Below are 27,541 nucleotides of genomic sequence, written 5' to 3'. Positions count from 1 at the left end.
TTTTCAGTGTGATTTTCGGGATGTAAATTTTCTTGGAGTACCAGTACTGTGTTATCTCATGTTTGCTTCTTTATTATGGCATAATGCCATATGTACTAGAAGATGAAAACGTGTACTTGAAATGCAGTGAATAGTTGAAACTAGCCAATAGTGTGGAATTAAATACTTCATTTGAAACAAACTGGCTGCCTCAGCGGAAAAGATAAATAAAAAGCGAACTTCTTTAGCAAAGCGACGAAAATAACTTCATTGTTCTAAAAGGTGATTAATGCTTGACTGTCAGAAAAGTGGAAATAAAATAAGATCTGGAACTAACAACATATTGTAGCCTTCCATAATCATGTGAATGTATTTTAATTCACTTGATAGCTCCCAGCCACAGAAATCACTTTTTTTTCATTTGCTGTGAGAGCAATAAACGAAGAGGCAACAGCAAAATCATTAAATGTAAACCCCCCACTGTAACTCGGACTGCTCTGCGCATCAGCCCCGGATCTACGATATTTCGAACCGGGGCAATACTAGATGATGCCGCCCCCCCTCCCCTCTCGAGCATTTGAGATAGAACGTAAAAAAATTTAAAAAAACGACTTTTCAAAAATATGTTCATTTTGTAGCGCACATCTTTCTGAAGAGTCTGATGCATAAAACTTCGAGGAAATGTAAGAAGTGTTACTTGGTCTTAAGTGTGCCAAAGTGCAGTGCCACTGCTCTTCACACAGCATTCTTCTACCACATGTCACTGTACTTCGCATTGTGGAACTCAAATTTGTATATTTTGTAATGGATGCCATCAAAATATATCAGGACAGCGGAAATTAAAATGTCCTGAGGTCCTTCTCCTGCTCCCAGTCGGCCGGTTTGACATAATGCCCCCTTTTTTTATTTTATAAATGAAACCCTCGCAGTTAATACTGGATGGGATTATTTGTAACCGGAAAAAGAAGAACTCTTCAGAAAATTTGGACTCTTTATTGCCTATTAGCTAATAACTTACTGTTCTGTGTGGCATAAAATGAAATACATTGCCGGCCGGTGTGGCCAAGCGGTTAAAGGCGCTACAGTCTGGACCGCGCGACTGCTACGGTCGCAGGTTCGAATCCTGCCTCGGGCATGGATGTGTGTGACGTCCTTAGGTTAGTTAGGTTTAAGTAGTTCTAAGTTCTAGGGGACCGATGACCTCAGAAGTCAAGTCCCATAGTGCTCAGAGCCATTTGAAATACAGGGTTGGGTTGTTTTGGGGGAGGAGTCCAAACTGCGAGGTCATCGGTCTCATCGGATTGGGGAAGGATGGGTAAGGAAGTCGACCGTGCACTTTTCAAAGGAAACATCACGAAATATGCCTGAAGAGATTTAGGGAAAAAACGGAAAACCTAAATCAGGATGGCCGGAAGCGGGATTGAACTGTCGTCCTCCCAAATGCGAGTCCAGTGTGCGTACCACTGCGCCACCTCGCTCTGTGAAATACAGGATACATAAAACCATGTACGACAAGGGACAAGCAAGACAGTACACATTTCTTCAATCCTTAAGTCTTAGCGTTTTTCTTTCTCTCTAATCTTGGTACAGCTTTACATGATGTGCTTTCTGTTGTGACTTGGCAAGGCAGCCAAGCCACTAGGAGAGGAAGCCGGAAGGCACGCGTTTAAGCTCACGCAGACTGGCGTGAGGTCTGGAACAGTTAAAGGAGGTGAGACTAGTAAAAAAGGTACGTGGCTTCTAGAATACTTAACTTTAATCCATAATTGGTGAACATCGCTCTTGATGATACATGAATTACAAGATCAATAGCAACTGCTAATGGCGCCTTGCTAGGTCGTAGCAAATGACGTAGCTGAAGGCTATGCTAACTATCGTCTCGGCTAATGAGAGCGTAATTTGTCAGTGAACCATCGCTAGCAAAGTCGGCCGTACAACTGGGGCGAGTGCTAGAAAGTCTCTCTAGACCTGCCGTGTGGCGGCGCTCGGTCTGCAATCACTGAAAATGGCGACACGCGGGTCCGACGTATACTACCGGACCGCGGCCGATTTAAAGGCTACCACCTAGCAAGTGTGGTGTCTGGCGGTGACACCACACTTTCCTTTCTGCGAAAGAATCTATTACCTCATCAAAGTTCGTCAAACGTTTTGCTACATGAAAATTCTAAATGTCGTTGTCTAATACTGAAAAAGCTGTTAATGCAAATAGCACCCAAGACTGGTGTGGTTTCTCGTTCTGATTACGTCTATTTTGTCACTGTCTGCTAGACAAAAGAAAACAGGTCTTTCTATTATTGCAGCAACTGTAACACACACCAAATAAGCGAGACTGTTTAGGAAATAATTGTCTTCTTATAATATGACAGAATCTAATTCACGAAGTACCAATATGAAATGCCTATTTGGCCTACTACAACCAAAAAGCTTTATTTTAAGAAATAGTTTCACATTTCATTCATACGCTCCAGATTTTGAAGCACGAGATCGAAGAGTAGTAGTACGAAATTTTTGTATAAATTTGGAATCGTCATATTATTCCATAATCTGTGTGATGTCCCCGTTTCTTCTCCTTCCTCATTCTAACAAACTATCTTCTCATCACTAATTCTGTAACTATTCCTTTCATGGTCAAAGCTCATTCATTCTCCGGTTAACTCTACTAACCCTGCCAGAATCACCGGTTTAGTTATCCAGCGATTATTCTCCGATTAGGCGTTATTACGTGTTCGTACAACGCGTTTTCCGCGCTTCTCCCAGAACAGAACTTAAGCGGCTGCTAACCAGGAAATGTACAACTTGGCCTTTCTACAGTAGCGATCTGGTCAAAAATTTTCTGTCAAAATTTCATTTTCTTGGATACACCTAGAAGATAACGTAATCTTTCTTACCTGTTATTCCTGTTAGTCGTTTATTTCCACTCTGGTAGTCTGAATCTACGGACTTCGCTAGTAATTATAATAACGCTAATCATTCACATACCCAATCAATCACATAAACAAACGGCTTTCACCCGTTCAGCTTTATTCCGCTCAGCTCTAATAGCCCAATCCCCTTTTGTCTGCAGGGAAATTTATTTCTATATGCGACGAGGAGTCCCCTGGCATGGACATCACATACACTAAGCACGCATTCAAAAATCAACTTATGATTCATTCAGAAATAAAGTTAGAATGTGTTCGAAAAGCAACAGGGATGCCTTTCAAAATCATTTGAATAATCGATAGACTAATGTGCGCTAACTGCTTGGCGCTTTGTGAAACAAGGCTTTTTTTCCTCAACAATACGAATTGGCCTCCCTCACCTATTTTTAATCAATACGTAGTGACAATGTAGTGCTTGCATTGTTCATATGTTGGTGATATTCCTTATTAGAAGTTTATTATGTCGGTATTGGTTTATTTCCATATTTTTATGACGATCGGTGTCATCTATACGTCTTGTTTGTTAGTCGGAAGTGTGAGGTATGAACTGAGTAAATATTATGCGTTTATCTGTGACAATTTCCTCTTTACAAGCGGTCGTCCATTTAAGACCAGTATGGCAATATTTGTGGGATTGGGATTGTTATACAACTGACGCGGTTACTCCCAGCCTTATGAAACGGTATATTTTTCGTTGCCACAGTACACCTTTCCGCATTCTTAGGGAGATGAGAAATATATCTAAAGATTTATCTAATTTTTGAAAGATTTGACTCTACCAAGTCTCGGCGTAAATAAAGAGATTAAGGGCTGCATAAGTATTTGATGACGATTTTTCTCTACCTGAAAAGAGATTCTGCGATATGGAATGCGAATTCAGAACGATTTAAAACGTAGCTTTTGCGATCTGTGCACGATGAAACATCTGCGTGGATGCCATTCGCTAGAGGTATCGTGTATTAGTGGTAGGGGCACTTCATCTGGATATTTCCATTATACAACGAGTCCTGCTGCTTTCGCGAAGCCCGCAGAGCGCAAAGACACCGAGGAAGCGTCGATAAATGTCCGGGAACACCATATCGACGAACGAGGTAAAGTTCGATATAGTCGTAACGAGCGATAAATGGACAGCGGCGAAGTTTGTAAGCCCGCAGCTGTTACCCGGGTGCAGAATGGGGTGGGCGGGCGCTGCACGCTGGGAGCGGAAGCAGCGTGCGGTCGGTTTCATCGACTTTTATAACAGCGACTACCAGGGTGGAAGTAGCAGTTTTAAAACTGCGATTCAATCTAGTTTCTGCATCTTCTATTCTTCGCAGCAAACTTTTGTAACGAAGAAAAAAGTGACTGGTTTGATGTTACTCTATTTTTCTACAACTACATCTACATCCATATTCGGTAATCCACTGTGAAGTGCTTGGCGAAGGGTACTTCCTATTGTACCAGTTATTAGGACTTCATCCCGTTTCGTTCACATGTGGGTGGCGGCAAAATTACTGTTATGTACCTCTATGGCCGCAGTAATTACTCTAATTTTGTATAAAAGATTCTCATACTCCTGGACGTGTCAGTTCAGGCTAAAATCTCGTGGTTTCGACCGTTGCCTCCACTGTTTTCGTCAAGACCAACTGACTATCTAAACTGCTACTGTGGTGGCCTTATGTAGCTCATCTACGGCTTGCAATTGATCGGTAATTACGTAATGCTGTCGCAGATGGTGTAAACGTCGGCTCTGGTTGAGCCACGAATTCAGAATCCAAATACGTAGTAGCCTGAGACAAAACTTTTGTATCGTAAAACAATATCGTGTGTTTCTAAGGCTGATGCAATGTCTGGCGAAGACCTGGCGCAGCACCCCCAAAACGCTCTCCCGAACCGTCCGCTGCCAGCCGCTTCAACGGACGCAGGAAGACGCGCTGATCTCCCGTCTCACGGCGTCGCAGCTCGCCCCGGCCAGCCCGATGTCGTGGGTTGACTCCTGTTGCTCTCGCGTCGGCCGCGAAGCCACTACGCCTCGCTATACGGTGCGGCCACTGGACTCACGTGTCGACCTCACATGCGCCGACGCTCCAGGCGGACAAGTCATCTGCTGTCTCGGTGCGCGACCGACCAACCGACCGATCCATCCGCCAATGCCCATTGCCTGAGCAAACTCGAGCAGACTGGCGGATCAACACATACTAGCACTCCGGTCGACAGACAGACAGACACTGACTGCCCCACATTGACCCGGCTGACCAACTGACTCCACTCGCCGACTCAGAATGACAGACTGACCAACTGCCCCCGACAGACTGACCCAGACTGACCAACTGCCGAGTTCATAGCGCCCCTTAAATGCACGTTAACAGCCAACTTTTCCTCTTTCCCACCAGAGGGAGACACCAAAGCTGCGATTGCCACAGCGGCGCCACCGCCAGAAACGGAGGCCGACTGCTTCACACTACGCGCTGCGGCGCGCTCTTCAAAACAGCGAATTTTAGCACGGCTCAGCTGTGATCAGGAACTTCAGATTTTTCGAGTTCTCGACTTTTAACACGCTGTTGATGTTCTGCACAGCGGTCGAAACGGTACGGATCGACTGACCGATGTAATTGCTTTGGCACTCGCAGGCGATTTTATAAATCGCAGGAATCCAAAGTCCAAGACCGTCATAAAAAAAGCGTAGCACCTTCTTAGGTCAGAAAGTCCGTGCGGTCTAACGCACAGGTTTCCGGGCGGGAAGGAGCGGCTGGTCCCCGGCATGAATCCGCCCGGCGGATTTGTGTCGAGGTCCGGCGAACTGGCCAGTCTGTGGATGGCTTTTAGGCGGCTTTCCACCCGCCTCGCCCGGCATGAATCCGCCCGGCGGATTTGTGTCGAGGTCCGGCGAACTGGCCAGTCTGTGGATGGCTTTTAGGCGGTTTTCCACCTGCCTCGGCGAATGCGAGCTGGTTCCCCTTATTCCGCCTCAGTTACACTATGTCGGCGATTGCTGCGCGAAAACAAGTTCTCCACGTACGCGTACACCACCATTACTCTACCACGCAATTATAGGAGATACACTCATCTGGTGGCGCTAGTCGTCGTGGGGTGGTGGACCACTGCGGCTGCAGCGGGGACAGAGCCTCTCCGTCGTTTCTAGGTGTCCGGTTAACATACAATACCATACAATAGTTCGGAAAGTAGGTCTTATACCTCGTCTTCCCAGGACTCCGCCAATTTAGCTGGATGGAGCACCGCAAAAGGAATGAAATACAATCGGTGGCTCATCACATGAAAGTTCAACATTTTCCCGTTTCCTTTTCTTGGAGAACGGTGGCGTAATATCACGCGAACCAAAGTCTTCCTTTCGGATGACGTACTTCAGATGTTTAATTGAGGAATCGAAGAAGTACTCGTCAGAAACAGGACTTGTTTTGTGTACCGATGTGTATTAAACGGCTCTCTTCTGGACTGGATGATGAAAACCCTGGGCGCTAACATATAAATCAGAGTGCACCGACTTGCGGTACGCTGAGTGGCCGAGACGTCTGTCTGGTTTTCGCTGTACCAAAACATCTAAATATGGCAGTCTTCTTTCTTTCTCTGTCTCGACAGTGAACTGAGTGTTTGGATGCATACTGTTCGTATGTTCAAGAAAGTGATGAACAGCTCCTACGGTGTGGTTAGATAATAATTATGTCCTCAGGAATCTTACGGGAGTGGTACTTAAGGGGTTGTAGTATATTCCTTGAAACATCACTTAGAGCCGGTTCTTCAAACTTTCTAAGTAAGCTTTCTTGGGACAGTTTGCGTCTGTCGTAAAATGTCTGCCAGTTCCTTTTCTTGAGCATCTCTGTGCCACTCCACAGGTCAAACAAACCTGCGACCATTCGTGGATATTTGGAAATTTATGGTAAGGTCTTATGGGACCAAACTGCTGAGGTCATCGGTCCCTAAGACTACACACTACTTAATCTAACTTAAACTGACTTACGCTGTGGACAAGACACACACCCATGCCCGAGGGAGGACTCGAACCTCCTACGGGGGGAGCCGCACGGACCGTGACAAGGCGCCTGAGAACGCGCGGCTACCCAGTGCGGCGACCATTCGTGCTGTCCTTCTCTGTATCCGGACAGCATCCTCTGTAACTCTTATTTGGTACAGGTCCCACACACTTGAGCAGTATTCCAGGATGCATCGCGTTACTTAAATACAAGCTATCTCATTGATGATAAAATCTTCTCCGGTTGACAGCCGAGTCAATGCGGTGATCTCCGGCAACGTTTCAGCAAGTTTCTTATTTGCCAAATTTACTTCGCCTGAAGATGGCAAGTAAGAAACTTGCTGAAACGATGCCGGAGAACAACACATTGACTCGACTGTCAATCCGAGAAGATTTAATCATCAAGAGTCGCCGAGAAAGGCTGCATTCTCACACAAGCAATCTCATATAAGCAATCTGCGTTTCCGAAGTATTTTACCGATGAAGCGCTGTCTGCCACCTGTTATACCTACCACAAAACCTGTGCAATCGTTCCATTTCCCTACAAAGTGATGTTATAGTCGGAAGATACTACGTTTTAACGTTTTTCAAAGTGTATAATTTTATATTTTTGAACATCTGAAGTCAGTTTCCTACCTCTGGACAACTTTGAAATCGTATAAAAGTCTGACTGAATATATGTGCATCGTTTCTCAGACGGTACTTCATTAAAGATAACGGCATCATTTGCGAAAAGCTGCGGATACTATCAATTAATATTGTCAGCAAGTTCATTAACGTACAACACGAAGAGCAAGGGTCTCAATACGCTTCACTGGCGCACACTCAAGTTACTTCTACGTCTGTCGATGACTCCCATCGTAGTTTTTTGGTGTGTCCACCTATCAAAAAAATTGCCAGTCACAAGTTTCGCTAGATACCTCATACGATCGTACTTTTGATAATAGGCATAAATGTTTTACTGCGTCAAATGCTGTTTGTAAACCGATAAATACTGCGGCTACTTGACTGTCTTGCTCCATGGATTTCAGGGTGTCGTGTGGGAAACGTTGGGTTTCACATGTTCGATGTTTTCGGAATCCATGGTGTTGCCATGGACGACGTGAGACTATTCGATATACCTCATTATATTTGAGCTCAGAATATGTGCTAACTTTCTTCGAAAAATTAATGTAAAGGATACTGGGTGCTAGTTTTGTGGATCACTTCTTCTACCATTCTTGCAGACTGGTGTAACCTGTGCTTTATTCCAACAACTGGGCACGGTGTTTTCTTAGTGATGGTAGTCAAAAGAGGGGCTAACTCAGCCGCAAATTCGGTACAGGATATAAAGGGATTCCATTGGGCCCAGGAGCTTTGTGTCTCCGGTGCCACACCTGTTTCCTGAAGTACTATGTCTGTCATTCAAAACAGTCTCTTCTACTAGAGTCATTTCTTTGCCGCTAGCGCCACTAAGTATCTGTGTGTACCCTATCATCTTTCCTAACATGTCCCTTCCTCCATAAAGAATCCTCTATGCTACTTGCTTTACACAAAAGAATATTAACAATAACAACTTCGATACTTAGATATGCTGCAGAGACTCCCCGTAAGTTTGAACTGAACCCCTTTTTGAAGCTGCAGATATATGTACTGGAAAGGATCGCACTCCACGATCAGTTTGAATTCGTATGCGCTGTAAAACAAATTAAAATAATTTTCGCACACTTAATGTCATTTTATCTACGTGGTAATGTGGTATGTAACGATGCCGCTGGTTATTGGTTCAAATGGCTCTGAGCACTATGGGACTCAACTGCTGGGGTCATCAGTCCCCTAGAACTTAGAACTACTTAAACCTAACTAACCTAAGGTCACACACATCCATGCCCGAGGCAGGATTCGAAACTGCGACCGTAGCAGCACCGGTGGTTATTGTCTGGACAAGCGTGGAAATATTACATTGAATCGATATAGATGTCACTGGTTTCCCAGATAAATCTAATGATGCAGTATGTACTTCACAACGGATAATGCATAGTATTTGAATGTCAACGCCAATAAAAAATATAACCCGAGGAAGTCTGTTATCTTCCAGATAATAAGAGGGGCGTTGAATAAGTAATAAAATACGTTTTTTTCTGAAAGCAGGTTGGTTTTAATCAGTATTCTAGTACACCATACTATTCACCACTATTTTGGCTACAAAGCCCTATTTTTCAACGTAATCTCCATTCAATGAGACGGCCTTACGCCACCTTACTGAGAGGGCCTGCATGCCCGCATGGTACCACTCCATTGGGTCAGTCGACATCGGGGCCAACGTCTTGCTGCATCAATAACAGACGCAGAGTGCATCCTTCATTGGACCAAACAGGCGGAAGTCATGCCTTTTAATACCCCAATTGGTGGACGAGTGTGTTAGCACTACCCACAACAGAGAGTTCCAGATTAGCAGCGAGGTGACTGATTGCGATTCGTCGATCACCTCAAATGAGAGTGTCCGCACGTTCCAACACTGCAGGAGTCACAGCTGTCTGCGGTCGGCCGTAAAGTGGGAGATCGGACACGTTTGCGTGACTTTATTGCGATGAACAGACGCCGCGTCCAACGACTCACAGCGCTTTTGTTCACTCCCTGGTCTCCGTAGACGTTCTGCAAATGCGTACGAATATCTGCGATACTCTGGTTTTTCGCCAAAATAAACAGTGACGGCTCTCTGCTTGGAGAGCACCTGCGTACAGACGCCATTTTGAAGACTATGTACAACTCCATGGAACTACAGGGGCTGAAGCAGGAATATCCCACGATTTCGCACAAAAAATTTCGTATTTTTTCAACTGAAATTGGCTGAGAAAGAAACTGTGGTGAGTTACTGATTGAACGTCCCTCGAACATACACTGAGGCTGCGAGCCTCCGAGGTGCAGTCGTCAACAACGATGGGGAGATTAAGACACTGAATCAGATTTTCCATCTTGCTGTTGTATAGAATCTAACAATACAGGGCGAGTCAAAAGACCTTGGACACCTTCGTAAGTTGGAAGATTAAAGGGAAAATTGAAATGTGATGATGGGAACATAGGTTTGATGTTGGGCAGCAACTTTTGGAGTGAATGTCATTCATGGCCGCCATCTTGAAATCCGACATTTTGGATTTAAGTCATTTTTTTTTAATAGGAAGGGTGTGTATGACACATCAAAGACACTCGCTTGAGCTCTGGAATTGAGTGGTGTAATTAGTTTTTTGTCTATCTTGTACAGTTTAGAAGTTATTAATGTTCAAAGTAACCTTGATTCCGACTCATGTCTCGGGACGGACAATACGTAAAACATGTGTTGTAACATTCGGTATGAAGGTAATTTCCCAAATTTTAGCATTAATAACCTCTAAACGGCACAAGATAGACAAAAAGCAAATTACACCGCTAAATTCCAGAACTCAAGCGAGTGTTATTTGATGTGTCATACACCCCCTTTCCATTAAAATCAAATGGCTCTGAGCACTATGGGACTTAACATCTGAGGCCATCAGTCCCCTAGAACTTAGAACTACTTAAACCTAACCAACCTAAGGACAACACACACATCCACGCCCGAGGCAGGATTCGAACCTGCAACCGTAGCGGTCGCGCGGTTCCAGACTGAAGCGCCTAGAACCGCTCAGCCACTCTGGCCGGCTCCTTTCCATTAAAAAAAAAAAAAAAAGGCTTTAATCCAAAATGGTGGATTTCCAGATGGCGGCCATGAATGACATTCACTCCTATAGTTGCGGCCCCACATCAAACCTATGTTCCCATCATCACATTTCAATTTTCCCTTTAATCTTCCAGCTTATGAAGGTGTCCAAGGGCTTTTGACTCGCCCTGTATAAGCTCGGTGATACGAACACCCATTTTAGAAGCTTATTTTCTGATTTATCTGAACCGCAACAGCATTCTCTTTTTCTTTCTCGTTGTATTGTGATGTCATCGAGAATACGCCGGTATTCAAAGGGCTGTTGTTTGATCTGCCTTTATGTCAGACGATCGATACATTCATCATAACGAGCTCCTGGCATATGTAGCTACCATTTCTAGTGCCCAGCAGCATACAGCAATCATAGGGAAACCTCGTCTGCCAAACACACCACTGGACGAAAATCTAAACTGCGCCAACTCGTTCCATTCGCACAGCTGCTGCTTTCGAGCACATGGAAGGCTGATGAATGCAAATGAGTGACTCCAATGATACAAGGAGCACAGAAAGAGAAAAGTGAACTGCCCACGAATGGAAACACGTAATGAGGTTTGTGCACAACAGAGTTTTGCGCACAAAAGAGGCCCACCCTAAACCAACGACTCGACCACGGCACTTGCCAGCGAAACGATACGTAACAGAGAACAGCATACACAAAGGAGGGTTGATGCATGTTAACTGAAAACTGTGAAATGTGGCACAAACACACAGCTGCCTAATTACAGGAGTGACGTCTCGAGGAAGCCTCACTAGTATTTTAATTTCCGTTGACTACAGAGCGTCGCACCCGTGGAAGCTCACCACTGGCCACGGGGAACACTGTTGTAGTTGCGTTGCAGTAGTTTACAGTTTCTAACACTATGTTAGGAAGATATTTTTTCTTCTGTTAGTATTATATTATTTTAACCTATCGAAGATAAATCGTGATACGTGTATGACAGCCTCACATCAAATTAGGTGTTCTTTGAGATAAACCATTAGCGGGTTTGTCTGTGGTCCCCAATGCTTTCGCTATAAAAGATGCGTAATCGAATCACCTCTTTCCGATTTCCCTTGGTCGGAAACTGTGGGATTATCGAGGAAATTGTGTGACAGGGTGAGAGGGTGTAGTACATCGCTGCGAACCAGTGGGCGACGCATATGGAAGCGAAGGCGGCAGCTCGGTTCACTGTCTCGAGGAATGGACTCGACTAATTTTTGACGCGCCCGGTCATATTGCCAACTATCTTTATACGGAAATACCACCACTACAGAAATTCTGGGAGATCACAACTCGTGGTATGCTGACTGAGATGTCCACCTTGCTCACCCGATCATTTTGAAGTGTGAGGTGTAACCCAGACTTCAAACATTAAGGCAAGTTTATCATGTGGAATTCTACAGAGAAAGATGAACTGGTTGGATAAAGCGAATGGAGAAGGTTGTGGCCGTTGATGCTACTTGCAAAGCCATCAGTGAGAGAATGATAGTACCAGCCTCATGTGCTCCAGAGTCGCTGGTTTCTTTTAGGTGACACAGTTTCATCCCGTTGAGTGAGCTGTCCCTTGCTTGAATACTGTGCTGCTGAACTAATGCGCAGATGTAGTCGTTAGATGTAGTGTCTCGTTCGCCAAGTTGTTTACATTGGAAGATATTAGCATTAAAGCTTCGATTATATTCTAGGGGAATGTCTCAGGTTTATGTTATAAGAGCGACAAGTATGCTTCATATGATGAAGTACAAGCTATCAAAGTAAGTTTAGTCTAAAGATCTGTTGTAGGTTGTTACCTAGCGGTAACTTAAGTTTTAACTGAATTTTGACGTGTATTACTGGTGTCAACAAAGCTTACACAGTGAAGTGATAAAAGTCGTGGGATAGCGATGTCCACATATACTGATGACGATAGTATTGTGTACACAAGGTAAAAAAGGGCAGTGCTTTGGCAGAGCTGTATTCAGGTGATTCATGTGAAAAGGTTTCCGGCGTGATTATGGCCGCTAGAAGGTATTTAAGAGACTGTGGGCGCGGAATGGTAATTGGAGCTACACCTACGGGACACTCCCTTTGGAAAATCATTAGGTAATTCAACATTCCGAGATCCACAGTGTAAAGTATGTGCCGAGAATACAAAAGTTTAGGCACTATTGCTCACGATGGGAAACGTAGTGGCCGACCGCATTCACTTAAAGACCGAGAGCAGCGGCGTTTGCGTAGGTTTGTCAGTGCTAACAGACAAACAACACTGCTTAAAATAACCGTAGAAATCAATGAGGGACGTTCGGCGAACGAACCCCTTAGGACACTGCGGCAAAAATTGGCATTAATGGACTATGCCATTAGACGACCGACGGGGGTGCCTTTGCTGACAGCACGACATCGTTTGCAGCGCCTATCTTGGGCTCGTAACCGTAGCGTTTGGACCTAGATGACCGAAAAACCGTGGCATGCTCAGATGAGTCCCGATTTCAATTGGTAAGAGATGATGGTAGGTTTGGAATGTAGTGCAGACCCGACGAAGACATGGATCGAAGTTGTCAATAATGCATGTAAAAGGTGTTGCTGGCTCCGTAATCTTGTCGGCTGTATTTACAAGGAATAAACTGGGTCCTCTGATCCAACTGAACTGATCATTGACGGGAAATGCTTATTTTCGGCTACTTGGAGACCGTTTGCAGCCATTCATGGACATCATTTATGTGGATGACAAAGTGCCATGTCACCAGGACACAACTGTTCGCAATTGGTTTTAAGAACTATCAGGACAAATCGATGGTACGATGTGGCAATTCAGATCGCCCGACATTGATCCCACTGATCATTTATAGGACATAATTAATAGGTCAGTTCATGCACAAAAGCATGCACCGGCAACACTTTCGCAATTATGGATTGTTACAGAGGCATTATGGTTTAGTATTTCTGAAGGGGACTGCCAAAGACTTGTTGAGTTCAGGCCACGTCAAGTTGCTTCGCTATGCCGGGCAGGAGGAGGCGCTACACGGTATTAGGAGGTATGCCATGACTTTAGTCACCTCAGTCTATACTCGTGAACAATTAAAAAGAGCTGTACTAGAGTTGGTCCAATTATCGTATGGAAAGTGATGTTCCAGAGCTGATGAACAAATATTCAGCAACCGACGAAGTTTCTCAGCTTGTAAAGACCCATGCTCATATAAACTCCAAAAACGGATGCACAGGTTTTCTGAGTAGGTGCTGTTTATCAGGGTAAGTGGCTCAGAAAATATGTGCGGCTTGTCGACCGGTTCCACATGCTTTAGCACAAAAGAAAATCATCTGTCCTTGCTTCTAGAATGAATAACAGACCACTGTTCTTCGACATAGCTGTATCTCATAATTGCAAAGATGCATTAATTAAATAATAAATCAGTAACTTGTAACGAATACTGTAACGTATCAGCACGACACGCTTTATTGCAGACTCACTGTCCATTTTCAGATTTGTATTGTAATGTACTTTTTTATTCCTTTTTCTTATCAGGAATCACCTACTGAAATTAGTCTCCTGACTGAATACACGACTTTTACATTCACATACACACACAACACACACACACACAAACATACAAACACACACGTACACACACACACACACACACAAACACACACGTACACACACACACACACACACACACACACACACACACACACACACACACACACACACACGCGCGCGCGTACACATACACATACGCACGCACGGATGGGCCAAACCAATATATCTATATATCGAGAAGCTTAATAGCGTATTATTCCACCTCTGGAACACAATGCAGCATCGATTCTTCGTGGCATGAATTCGACAAATCTCTGGTACGCTGCTGGTGGTATTACTGGTCAGTGGCTTGTGGGTGCATAGCTGGCGTTTGATAACATCCCAGATGAGTTCCCCAGGTACATATTAAATGATTTGGTGGCCAAGACATCAACGTGAGTTCATTATGTTGCTCCTGAACCACTCTATCACGATTCTAGTCTTATGACATGGTGACTTATCCTGCTCGAATATGCCATCGCCATCGGCAAACTCATCAAACTTGAAGGGATGCAAGTACTCCGCGATGATGTATACTTAACCACAGCTGTCATGGTGTCTTCTATTACTACCACAGGTGCCATCATAGGCCACGTGAATGTTCCCCATAGCTTAAAGCTCCCCCACTGGCCTGCGTCCTTGGTGCGGTGCATGTTTCCATCAGACTTTGGGCTGGGTGACACAGTATCCGTACGAGACCTTCGACCTGCTGGAACAAGAAACGTGATTCATCCGTCCGGACGACTCGTTTGCATTTATCCACGGTCCAGTCTCTGTGATCCCTTGCCTATTATATTTGTTAATGAAGGATGCCGCTGGGTATATATGGACACACGTTACTTGCTCCACTATTGTTCTCTATCGTCTGATGTACCACAGATCTCCCCCTATTCTAGTGTAAAGAATGGGCACGCATCCAAACTACGTTCTGTGAAGAGGCTTGGACGTCCAACATCTTGCCGCCCAACAATAGTTTCATTGATCTTCATCCATTTCCCACAGGTAATTAATAAAGTATCATACGAACAGCCAATCAGCTTCACTGTTTCCGAGATACTCGTTCTCAAGTGCGGTCCATTTTCGTCTCTTCTCTGCTTATACAGGGTGTTTCACAATTCACTTCTAGGGGTTGTAGAGGAGACTTAGTACATAAAGTTTTGAGTAGGAAATGAATCGTTTGGATATAAACCAAGTTTGAAGATCGGATCACTTTCATAACTCCCGCTTAACTGTATGCACACACGGGAGACAATGCGAGCTCAGACCTGTGTACTCTACATGAGCTAATGGAATAGGAAATGTTTCGAGTACTCAACTATGTGTTCCACGAGAGGTGTAAATAACGAAATGAGACTGATTTTTCGCCTATTTTATTCCAATAACGTTACAATTGAATATTGACCCTTTCAAAGTACAAGGTGTTTCAAAATGAATATACAGATTTTAAGACTTTGTAGCATTTATTACGCTCACCTTACAAATATAAATAATATATCAAATGAAAGAGCAACTCAAATAGTTTTGTTTGTATACCACCACGCAAAGGGAAGAGACTGGAACGACCAAGAGTGGCTGTAGAACGTGTTGAACGAGTGAGAGCCTTTCACGCGTAACACCAAGAAATCAGTTTGGATGGCTAAGCGTGTTTTAGCATTTCCAGTGATGTCTCTGTGGAGACACTTGACGAGACGCTTACATCTACGTCCTTAACGTCTGCAATTGTTATAAGCTGTAAAAAGCCTACAGCGAACGGTTTATGTGTCAACTTCGCAAACGAAACGTTGCTGCATGACGATGACGATATTCTGGATCGTGTAGACTTCGTGATGACTTGGAATTTCACCTTAGTAAACACTTGTAAGAAAAACTGTTTCAGCTTCTGTTTCATTTGATCTATTATTTATAACTGTAAGCTGAATGTAATAAACACTAAAAAGCCTTAGAACCCGTACCTTCATTTTGAAACGCCCTGATCTTCCCTTGAGAAACCACACAGCGCTGGAGACGGTACCTCCAGTCTTTATAGCAGTGCTTGAACTCGGATACTGGAATAATCTTCAGCTTGTCGGTTACAGTCATTTGAACGTTCTCTAGGGCCTCTCTTGACGTGCGTTTTCAATATCGTAACCAGTACTGATGTGTTCCAGAAAATAGCGGTCAGGTTCGATCGATTCCAAGAAGTAGATCCTTTTAGTCCTGCGGTGCTGCTGGTTCTGCGTGAGATTTCTCGTAATCTGTTTTGAGCAGACTTACCTCATCGGAGGTCACTGTCTGATGATCGGTAGTGTGACCCAGATTTAACTCTGCCACAACCACTCTGACTGGACCGATGATCCGCATGCACAAGATCCCGGACTCCGTCGACGTTTGCATCAGTTCTTGAAACAGAAGGCCTTCCATTACAAGTTCATCTTCAACTGACCATCTTTCTTCTGCAAATGCCTTAAACCACCGAAAAACCTGGGCCCTTGACAAAACACTGTCGTCGTAGGCCTGACGAAGTTTTGCAGACACTTGTGTCGCACTGTGTCCAAGTCACTCAGAATTCGTGTCGTTCCCTGTCTGAATGCACAAGTAAAAGCTTCTTCACTACAATAATAATAATAAAAAGAAACAACTCTATGGATAACCAACGTGACACTAGCGTTGTCCGAAGCACACTGGTGGAGCCTCACATATTCGCCTGCCTCCCCTCCAAGTCCGGCATCAGCAGCAATGCTGGATTGAACAACATGCTGTCAGTCTCGTTACTTTAAATACACACCTCGTGTTCCACTTGACGAAGAATATCCTCTTCAGAGTTGAGAGTGCGACGTGTCCGTGGAGCACCAGAGCCAACCACCGAGCGCGGTGGCGCAGTGGTTACACACTGGACTCGCATTCGGAAGGACGACGGTTCAATCCCGCGTCCGGCCATCCTGATTTAGGTTTTCCGTGATTTCCCTAAATCGCTCCAGGCAAATGCCAGGATGGTTCCTCTGAAAGGGCACGGCCGACTTCCTTCCCCATCCTTCCCTAATCCGATGAGACCGATGACCACGCTGTCTGGTCTCCTTCCCCAAACCAACCAACCAACCAGAGCCAACCCTCCTAGTAGCGAACGTACCATTTTCTCGCAACCATTTTTGTAGTCGAACAAAAATGATATGTGATGTCATAATTATAATAGGGACTGACGATGGCGTCCTCTTCTCACTTTCTGTGCGAAACCTGGAGCAGAAGATTTGAAAATGATCCGATCTTTAAACTTACTTGTCTTTTATATACAAATGGTACACTTCCGGACATGGATTATTTATCAAAACCTTACCTACCAAGTCCCTCTAAAACCTATAGGAGCATGTAAAAGGAGCTGTGAAATACCCTGGATACTTCGCTTACAGCGTCGTTTGCGAGCAACGTCACCAGGTGGCATTCAGTTCCACACAGGACAGTGGTCATAATATATTGGTTATATAATTGCGTGGTGTCCGAAAGAACAGACACATATCATATAATTGACACGCATCGATGGAGTATGAATCCACAAACATCAGTGCAGACGCACGTTTAGGTTCGACTTCCAGCAGGAATCTAAAATTAGCGAGCATGCAGGACGTGGACAGGGAATGCGGATAGTCCTCGCATTTGTGCGATTAACACTGTATCTGGATGGTTTAGTGGTTAACACAGCTGCCAAGTGAGCAGGAGATCCCGGGTTCCTATCCCAGTCCAGCACATATTTTCACTCGTCGCCGCTGACTCCGTATAAAATCCCGATACAGCTGATATAATCAGTTCATTCTCTTTCCTTTCCCTTCTCTCCTTCGCCTTCAGTTTACATACAATGTACTGGTACACCAGTGTATTCTGTTCAAGTAGTTCAGCTTCTGTCTTAATACTGAAAAAAAAAAAATGATTATCGTCAAATTCGTGACGCTCACAACGTGCCAAAATCTCATGCTGCTTGCTATTGCCAGTAACACTGTTTTATGTCTGCGTAAGTTAGAATTCCCGACGTTTCTTCCACTACAGAGAGCTTCAGACAGAACTGAGGGGGGTCAATACAGCGTGCCTGTGGAATATAAATTACTCACTTCTCTGCGGGTAACATGAGAAATAGCTGGACTTTACAAAGCGTTTGGCAGACTGAGAAATAGGCTGAATGGATATTGAATATTGATTTCCCATCGAAAGTGGGAAGAACGTTGGCGTGGGAGATGAAAGGCCAGGATTCATAAAGTTTATAACAGAGGACTGAAATACGCCGAACAGAGAATTGTTCTGGGAACAGACGTACGGATAAAAAGTGCGTGCGGCGGCCAGTCTGAAGGGGAAAAGTCAAAGAGCGCATGTGCTGATAGTGCCAGCAGCAGACGAGGAACAGCTGCGGAACGAGGCCACATGTCTCCTGAAACCAGCGAGTGTAGGGCGCAGATAGTGGATAGGGTCGAAAATGACTTGACGCGAAATCTGCGAGTGAGGGACGAGTACATAGTCTGCTCGGGATTGTACAAATGGAAAAGACCACAGAATTTGTGTTCACTGATCCGAGAAGAACTCAGATTGACTGACGTTAATATCCAGACTTTATTTGTCCAGTTACACGAAGAGACACATAAAAGTATGTCGTTATAACGAAGGTGATCAATATACAGAGTGTAACGGTTATAAGTATAGATATTTTTATATGTGGTATCTTAATACTTACACACATCATCTACATCTACATCCATACTCCGCAAGCCACCTGACGGTGTGTGGCGGAGGGTACCTTTGCCTTTATCGGTTCTCCCTTCTATTCCAGTCTCGTACTGTTCGTGGAAAGAAGGATTGTCAGTATGCCTCAGTGTGGGCTCTAACCTCTCTGATTTTATCCTCATGGTCTCTTCGCGAGATATACGTAGGAGGGAGCAATATACTGCTTAACTCCTCGGTGAAGGTGTGTTCTCGAAACTTTAACAGAAGCCCGTACAGAGCTACTGAGCGTCTCTCCTGCAGAGTCTTCCACTGCAGTTTATCTATCATCTCCGTAACACTTTCGCGATTACTAAATGATCCTGTAACGAAGCGCGCTGCTCTCCGTTGAATCTTCTCTATCTCTTCTATCAACCCCATCTGGTACGGATCCCACACTGCTGGGCAGTATTCAAGGAATGGGCGAACAAGTGTACTGTAACCTACATCCTTTGTTTTCGGATTGCATTTCCTTAGGATTCTTCCAATGAATCTCAGTCGTGCATCTGCTTTACCGACAATCAACTTTATATGAACATTCCATTTTAAATCACTCCTAATGCCTAGTCCCAGATAATTAATGGAATTAACTGTTTCCAGTTGCTGACCTGCTGTATTGTAGCTAAATGATGAGGGTTCTTTCTTTCTATGTATTCGCAGCACATTACACTTGTTTACATTGAGATCCAATTGCCATTCTCTGCACCATGCGTCAATTCGCTGCAGATCCTCCTGCATTTCAGCACAATTCTCCATTCTTACAACCTCTCGATATATCACAGAATTATCCGCAAAAAGCCTCAGTGAACTTCCGATGTTATCCACAAGGTCATTTATGTATATTGTGAATAGCAACGGTTCTACGACACTCCCCTGCGGCACACCTGAAATCACTCTTACTTCGGAAGACTTCTCTCCATTGAGAATGACGTGCTGCGTTCTGTTACCTAGAAACTCTTCAATAAAATCACACAATTGGTCTGATAGTCCATATGCTCTTACTTTGTTCATTAAACGACTGTGAGAAACTGTATCGAACGCCTCGCGGAAGTCAAGAAACACGGCATCCACCTGGGAACCCGTGTCTATGGCCCTCTGAGTCTCGTGGACGAATAGCGCGAGCTGGGTTTCACACGATCGTCTTTTTCGAAACCCATGCTGATTCCTACAGAGTAGATTTCTAGTCTCCAGAAAAGTCATTATACTCGAACATAATACGTGTTCCAAAATTCTACAACTGATCGACGTTAGAGATATGGGTCTATAGTTCTGCACATCTGTTCGACGTCCCTTCTTGAAAACGGGGATGACCTGTGCCCTTTTCCAATCCTTTGGATCGCTACGCTCTTCTAGACACCTATAGTACACCGCTGCAGGAAGGGGGGCAAGTTCCTTCGCGTACTCTGTATAAAATCGAACTGGTATCCCATCAGGTCCAGCGGTCTTTCCTCTTTTGAGCGATTTTAATTGTTTCTCTATCCCTCTGTCGTCTATTTCGATATCTACCATTTTGTCATCTGTGCGACAATCTAGAGAAGGAACTACAGTGCAGTCTTCCTCTGTGAAACAGCTTTGGAAAAAGACATTTAGTATTTCGGCCTTTAGTCTGTCATCCTCTGTTTCAGTACCATATTGGTCACAAAGTGTCTGCACATTTTGTTTCGATCCATCTACCGCTTTGACATAAGACCAAAATTTCTTAGGATTTTCTGCCAAGTCAGTACATAGAACTTTACTTTGTTGGTTGTTTTTTCTCTGTGTCGAACAGATTTCTTGCAAACATGTCACAAACTTTATGACCTGATGTTTTCTGCACGGGCATAACTGCACCATAAGTGACTTCGTCTGTCAGTGTAGACTAATTTTTTTACGTCCACGCACCCACAATTCAGCATCTGATCTCTTATCCAGGGGAAAGTAAGGATTAATTGTTTGGCGCTTTTGTCACATATACTTGGAGGAATAAACCAACATACAGACATACGATTTGTAATAACTATATTTATTAGTCAGTTAATGATGTAAATACTGATATAATGGTGTTCAGTATTGCGTCCTTAGTCACCAACAGAAGTACCTGCATTTATACCCGTTACACCGTGTATATAAACAATTTCGTGTGGCTCGACTGACTGGTGCAAGTCTTTCAGTTGGATGCCACTTGGGCGACTTGCGTGTCATGTGGACAGGCTGTAAGCGATAACTGTTTTCAGCGGTCTGCAGTAGTGTAGGCGGAAGTGAAACAAACAGTTTGACACAAGACGCTTGTGGTCTATCAAGCCGGGAAACACCCTCAAATTGAGCTACAAAAGCCACAAGTACTTGGAGGAATAAACCAACATACAGACATACGATTTGTAATAACTATATTTATTAGTCAGTTAATGATGTAAATACTGATGTAATGGTGTTCAGTACGTAAACAACAACGTGAGATGTTGAATATCCTTGTCCCCCTCTCATGCCACCGACTTTTGTTAACATTAGTAAGTTAACCTTTCTAGTGAAGGTAATGAAATAAAAAGACTTTTTGGACATGTTATACAAAAATAAAACTACGTTTCCTATTCGATTAAAGCCTAACTCTTACAAGAACACTAGTCTCGTACTAAGATGGCCGGAGGAACAACATGGCCTCAATGTTAACTTAAATCTGTTAAAATTCACAAAACTGCGATGCAAAATGTACACAATCGTCACTTTTACAATTTGTAAGTGAGCGACTAAACAGGTGTGTATCACTGACGACATAGTAACGGAAAGGACTCTATATGCACGAAATTCGAATGAATGAAGTAAAGCAGCACTCAAGATCCTGATGCCGGAAGAGTGTCGACGGCTGCAAAAGGAGCGTCGTGCAATCACAGCCGTAAAAACGGAAGTAAAACAGGAAAGTTCGTCTAATATTTTCGTATGGTATTCTGTGACTGATTTTTTGTGTGGAAAGGTGTCTCCAGCGCTTTGGAAACGATTCCATTCATAGATGCCGTGTATGTAGATAGATTATGTTGGAGAGTATTCATTAGGACGGTACAAAGTTTACGTTGCTAGAAATAAATCATTCGGGATGCAAATATAAGACCTAATTTTCGATGTACTTTTCTACACACCTTACGCTTTCCCTATGAATTTACATGCTTCCAGCGGTAATATTCGTTTTATAAATTCTCCGGCCATTTACCTTGCAGTATCTGCGGTATACATCGTATGCTCCTCAAGATGCTAACTTTGCTGCACGTGACCGTTGGTATGAATATTACTGAAGGGCGTTTTCAATGCACCAAGTATGTGTAACCGGAAAACAAATTTAAAAAAATAGTGAAAAATAGTTAAAAATAGCAACTTTCTTGATGTAACTGATCATCATACGTCAGGATATGCGTTTTCATCGCTAGTTCTGGAACAAAATAACTCTGAAAACAAGTGTCACCAACCTGAAATGGATTATACCGTTACTGTGCTATCATTCAGTCATTTCACAATGTCGCTAAGTAGAGATGTGGCAGCCTACGAACTCCATTAAAAAAAAGACGCGTTTTCTCTGTAATTCTTCTGTATATGGGTTGAGATATGGAAGAAATTATTTCACCGGTGGAAAGACTTAGAAACAGTTGAAACAGCCACAGTTAATATCACTAGCTTAAATGTCAACAACCTGATAATAATTTAATATTGTGTACTGTCACCACGAACGCTACTATTGCTTCGAATATTTTGGACTAATATACAACAGCACCTACATCTACATCACGTGCACACTCTGTAGATCACACTTCCGTGTCTGGCATTCCCGTAAATAATAATAATAATACTTGCTTCTCAAAAAGAGCTTTTAGAACAGTCTTGGAAGTTTTCCACTCAGCTGTAGTTTCTCTTCCCCGTGATTTCCCGAAGAGTTCAACAGGATTCGACGTAGGGAAGCAGAATAGCCACTGCAGTTAGAATTACGCACTAATCTTGCTACACACCTCTCATACGACCTCTAAAAATGCGAAGATTGATTGCCTTTTAAATAATACTCACTAAACACACCAGTATAAAACATAAAAATGGTCGGCGTATCTCGTGGCCACGGAATAACTATGAGCACCCAAGAGATAGTTCCGGATGACGAGTTGTTTTCAAGTAACAGGCCCTCTGATAACCTGTCACTCCGTTGCTTACCCCATGCGCTCCATCCATTTTGGGAACTTGACACTTTTGTTTGGAGATTATGTAGCAAGTAACTGAGATTTGCTCTCGACATATCTGACGAAGATAGGAATGATGTCGAAATATAGTAACTTCATCAACTCGGCCGAAGACTCGTAACTCTGGAGGTTAGGAATGTCACCAATAGAGCTTAACATATCCCAAGCCGTCGTCGAATGGTGGAGTCTGCTGTTTGACTATAATAACCAGTGATCTGGAATCAGATATCTACAGATAACGTATTTATTTATCTTCAGCGGTAAAATACGTGAACTGGAATAGAAGCAATAAATTCTGTTTTTGAATCAAATTCAACCATAACATATCAATAATTATGAACAAATCTTGAAACTCGAGTATATTTATCGTACTTTTACGCGAAAATCCATGTCTGAATAGATACTAAAAGAATAGCTACTATTGTTGCCCATTACTTAAGTACGGTAAGACACATGCATCACCATTTTTCTGTTTAAATCTTAATCCTTCTTGCGAAACTAATGAGATACAACAAAGACTACCAGGTAACTAAAAAAATACAATGCCTGACAAAAAAACTGAAACAACCAGAATGGGAAGAGAAACAAAATGAAATTTCAGTATGTGAGAGTGTGTGCAATGTTATTTCAGTATCAAATTTACAAACAACTCGCCAATATAAGCACACTATCTGTACGACTTTGTACCTCATTAGTCTGGATGGATGCACTGATTTGTTTGAGAAGGATGTCATGAAGCTGCTGTCTCCTCACCTGAGACAGGTTGGCCCACAGCTGATTTAGTTGATCCTTGATGTGCTGGATACTGGCACAGGGATGGAGTTGAGGTCCGAGCTGGTCCCACACGAGTACTGTCTGAGACAGGTGTGGGGATCTTGCTGGCCACGGAATAACCTCGACAACACACAGACATTTCATAGAGACCCACGCCAAGTGTGGTCGAGCATTGTCCTGTTGAAAAATGGCACCACAATACTGTCGCATGTAGAAACACATGCGCAGGCACGATGTCCGTGGCTTACCTTTATGTCATCATAATTCCCTCAATAACTATCTCAAGTCATACACGAAAGTTTCCTGGACCTGACTGCACCTCATTGTTAAAACCACTCAAGATAACTGAAAAAAAACGGTTTTCGTTTTTTTCTTCCTGTTATTTCCTGTAACCAACGTAGAAATGAAGCAAAGACTGAATAGTTTTACGCTCTCTGATTCAAGATATATAGACTCAAAATACTGAACTAAATAAGCAAATAGAAGAAAACTTAGTCCGTCCACCATTCGCTGCTTCTCTCGAAAAGTAATAAGTGGCTGAATTCTACAAAAAGATCATCAAGATTCTCCTACGTTTTTTCTAAACTCTGCTCCAAAATCGTGTTGTAATCAGGGATCGTATTACTATTTGGGCATTACAAATAGTCAGTGCTAAACGGAGAAAACTGTGGGTGAACTCCGTTTTTCGTGTGAACTTGTCCGTTTTCAAGAGTTACAAGCAGATAAAGGCATATTATGTACACAGTGGCAGCAGTTCAGCGACTTTCTGTTTTCATTGTATACTAAGAATGAATTGTTGCTAAGTTTCTGATTTAGTACGCTTACCATAATTTTCTTCCTATTTTATTATTTCATAGAAACGGCAGACAAATCTTTACTTTTAAACTAAATGAAGCATTGTACTCCACTGCTACATCACTTGGTAAAAATATTTCCAGACTATGGTTGGTACAGTTCTGAAATACAACGGATGTCCAGCGACGACAGCGAGAAACTATTGTAAAGACCAGATGGAAGCAAGTCCTGCACAATGCACGTACTGGCCTATCTTAAGCCACAATAAATGGAAACAAGGACATTATTGTCTTAACAGCGTTGTACCAATTCACATGCCATGTGTCTGTAGCTTTTTTCTGTCGGCATTGTTATTAAAATGGCACTGATCGCTTTTTTCATTTACTCTAACAAAGCAATATTTCAAATCAATCGAAATTTTACGGATACCTTTTTTCCAATAAAGTTTATTGATAATTGATATTTCGGTGTTTTTATTCGATTATTAGTAAAAAGTAAGGAATGCCTTTTATAACCGATACCAAACAAATACCGAATCTGTTTTAACCGATCGGTTTTTCACAGCCGTAAGGAGTATACGTAGAGATAATATTAAGACGTAAAGACGATAGACCAATCCTTAAGGTGAAATAGAAGAAGAAGGAGACGATGATGATGATGATGAAGAGCAGGAGTAGGAGAAGGAGAATATAATAAGAGAAATACAACCTTTCCTTAAGCAAAAGACACGTTTAGTTATGTTTCAGTGGGTATTGAAGATAAATAGCTGCTTCGTTAGTTACTTTTGCAAGTTTCCTTCATGCAGTGCACAAAAGCGTCCTTTCACGCCACATTCTCGCGGCTGATGTGGTGCACATATTTACCGTAGCGGTACAGTAGATCACACAATGATTAGCTCGGCAGAGCGCCAGCTATTGTGGTTGCCCACAGGTGGCGACAATGCTGAAGCTCGGAACGTGGTGCGGAGAATTCCTCGTCATTGTTAATGGATAGCGCGCTGGCTGTACAGTTGCTTTGTCTGGGAGGAGCCGTGGCGAACAATAGTCGCATTACGCCGTCTTACGCTCCGAGTCGGAGCTTCGTTAATGTTGCAGTACGCTTCATTAGCTGGTTACGACGCACAAAATGCCAAAGGGAGTGGCGGTCTTGTTCTTCCCACGCTGGAATGTGCTCTCATAGATGCCGTTTACTCTCCCTAGGGTATCGTTTGTATAGTGCTAATTAATTAAGCAGTCACTTCAGCTACTCGATCTGTATGGACAGCGCAATTGTGCTGTCTAATAGACTAATATACCATCACGTATCTCAGCCGCAACGACTTCCCGTGAAATACGGCCTACTTGTGTCATACCAGGTCCACGTAAATATAGCTTACATCAGGGGAGAGTGACCCAACCCGTCGTAATACGTCCCGAAGTTCAGGCTTGCATGATATAAATTCTTAATAAAAAATATAGGAAATCATATTAAACATTCACCTTTATGTTGTTGATTGTTCGTTCTTTAACATAATTACACTTGCAAGTGTACTTTTGTTATATAAACATTACCACACGTGATAATTAATAGTATTCATTTATTAGTATACTGGAGTACTAAGGTACCCCACCCTCTGCTCAGTAGAAGTGAGCCAGTTGTACAATGGCTAGTAAAAAACGTGAAGCAAACAGAGTGCGTGGTCGGATGTTAATGTAATTTCATACACATACTTATCAACTGCTAGTGTGTAAATGTTTAGAGCTGCAGTCCTCTGCGAGCAGTAGACCGGCCTCTGGAGTGATTAGTTTTCTTGTTTAGAGTTGTTACCAGGCTTGGTGGGGTACTTAAAGCGCGTGAACAGGTCAGATGAACAGTCACTGCGAAGGACACTAAGATGCTGCGTACTCGTGTGAGACTGTGTTATCAGCGCGTGATAGAGTTTATAAGAGATTATTTGGCCTGCTGGTCGAATCGTGCAATATCCAGATTTGTGGAGCATGCAGAAATGACAGTGGCCGATGCTGGGCGGCATGGGAAAGTGAGGGTAGCCACACTAGTCGTCGACATTCCGTCGGCCACGCCTGATCACCGCAAGGAAGGCGCGCAATATTGTGCACCATGAATATCGTAACCACTTCACATCTGCGCCTGCCACCCGAGAACAAGTAAAGGACTCCCATTTGTCGGAGACTACCCTCAGCCGGACCAGGGAATTACAGTCCCATGCATAGGCTGTCGTTATCACCTGCGTTTGGAGTGGTGCTGTGACCAGGAAAAGTGGACCGCAGAGGAACGACATCGTATAGTGTTCAGCGACGCATCACGGTTCTACACTACCGCGGATAATCATATTCGTCGAATATATCGTCGACCTAGAGAGCCTTCCACGACGTGGAGGTGCGCAAGCGCCGAATCGAATCCGTCAGGCGGATTAACGACGAGAGTCGATGTGTCGGCCAGCTTGGTTGTGGTTTTTTAGACGATTTTCCTCATTCCACTAGGTGAGTACCAAACTGGTATCTAGGTCTCATCTAGGCTGCAAGAGTCACAAACATTTAGGAAGCTTTCGCTCACTTTCACATGAATAACACTATACGCACACAGCTGGGGTGGAAATAATCCGGTAGGTGGCGGGGATTAACGAGGTGGCGACAGTAAGGGCATCGGTCCACCTCTAACATTAACCATGCCACATCCGTTAATAAGCACGAAGACCTTGCGCCGACGCGAGACACACTCACACTCACACTCTCTCTCTCTCTCTCTCTCTCTCTCTCTCTCTCTCTCTCTCTCTCTCTCACACACACACACACACACACACACACACACACACACACAAAGGAAAGACGTATACTCCTTTCTCCCGAGCCTCTTCTTCTGTAACGCGCATAGGACAGAGCTACCTTTGGATGCCTGGTGTCCTTCATCCTTTCGGCGCTGTACAATCTCAGTTGCAACTATCAAAGAAGGCT

This window comes from Schistocerca serialis, chromosome 5 (genome assembly GCF_023864345.2).
Source record: "Schistocerca serialis cubense isolate TAMUIC-IGC-003099 chromosome 5, iqSchSeri2.2, whole genome shotgun sequence".
In the NCBI taxonomy this organism is placed as follows: domain Eukaryota; kingdom Metazoa; phylum Arthropoda; class Insecta; order Orthoptera; family Acrididae; genus Schistocerca; species Schistocerca serialis.
The sequence above is the reverse complement of the archived record's forward strand: the minus strand, read 5'-3'. Positions refer to the sequence as shown.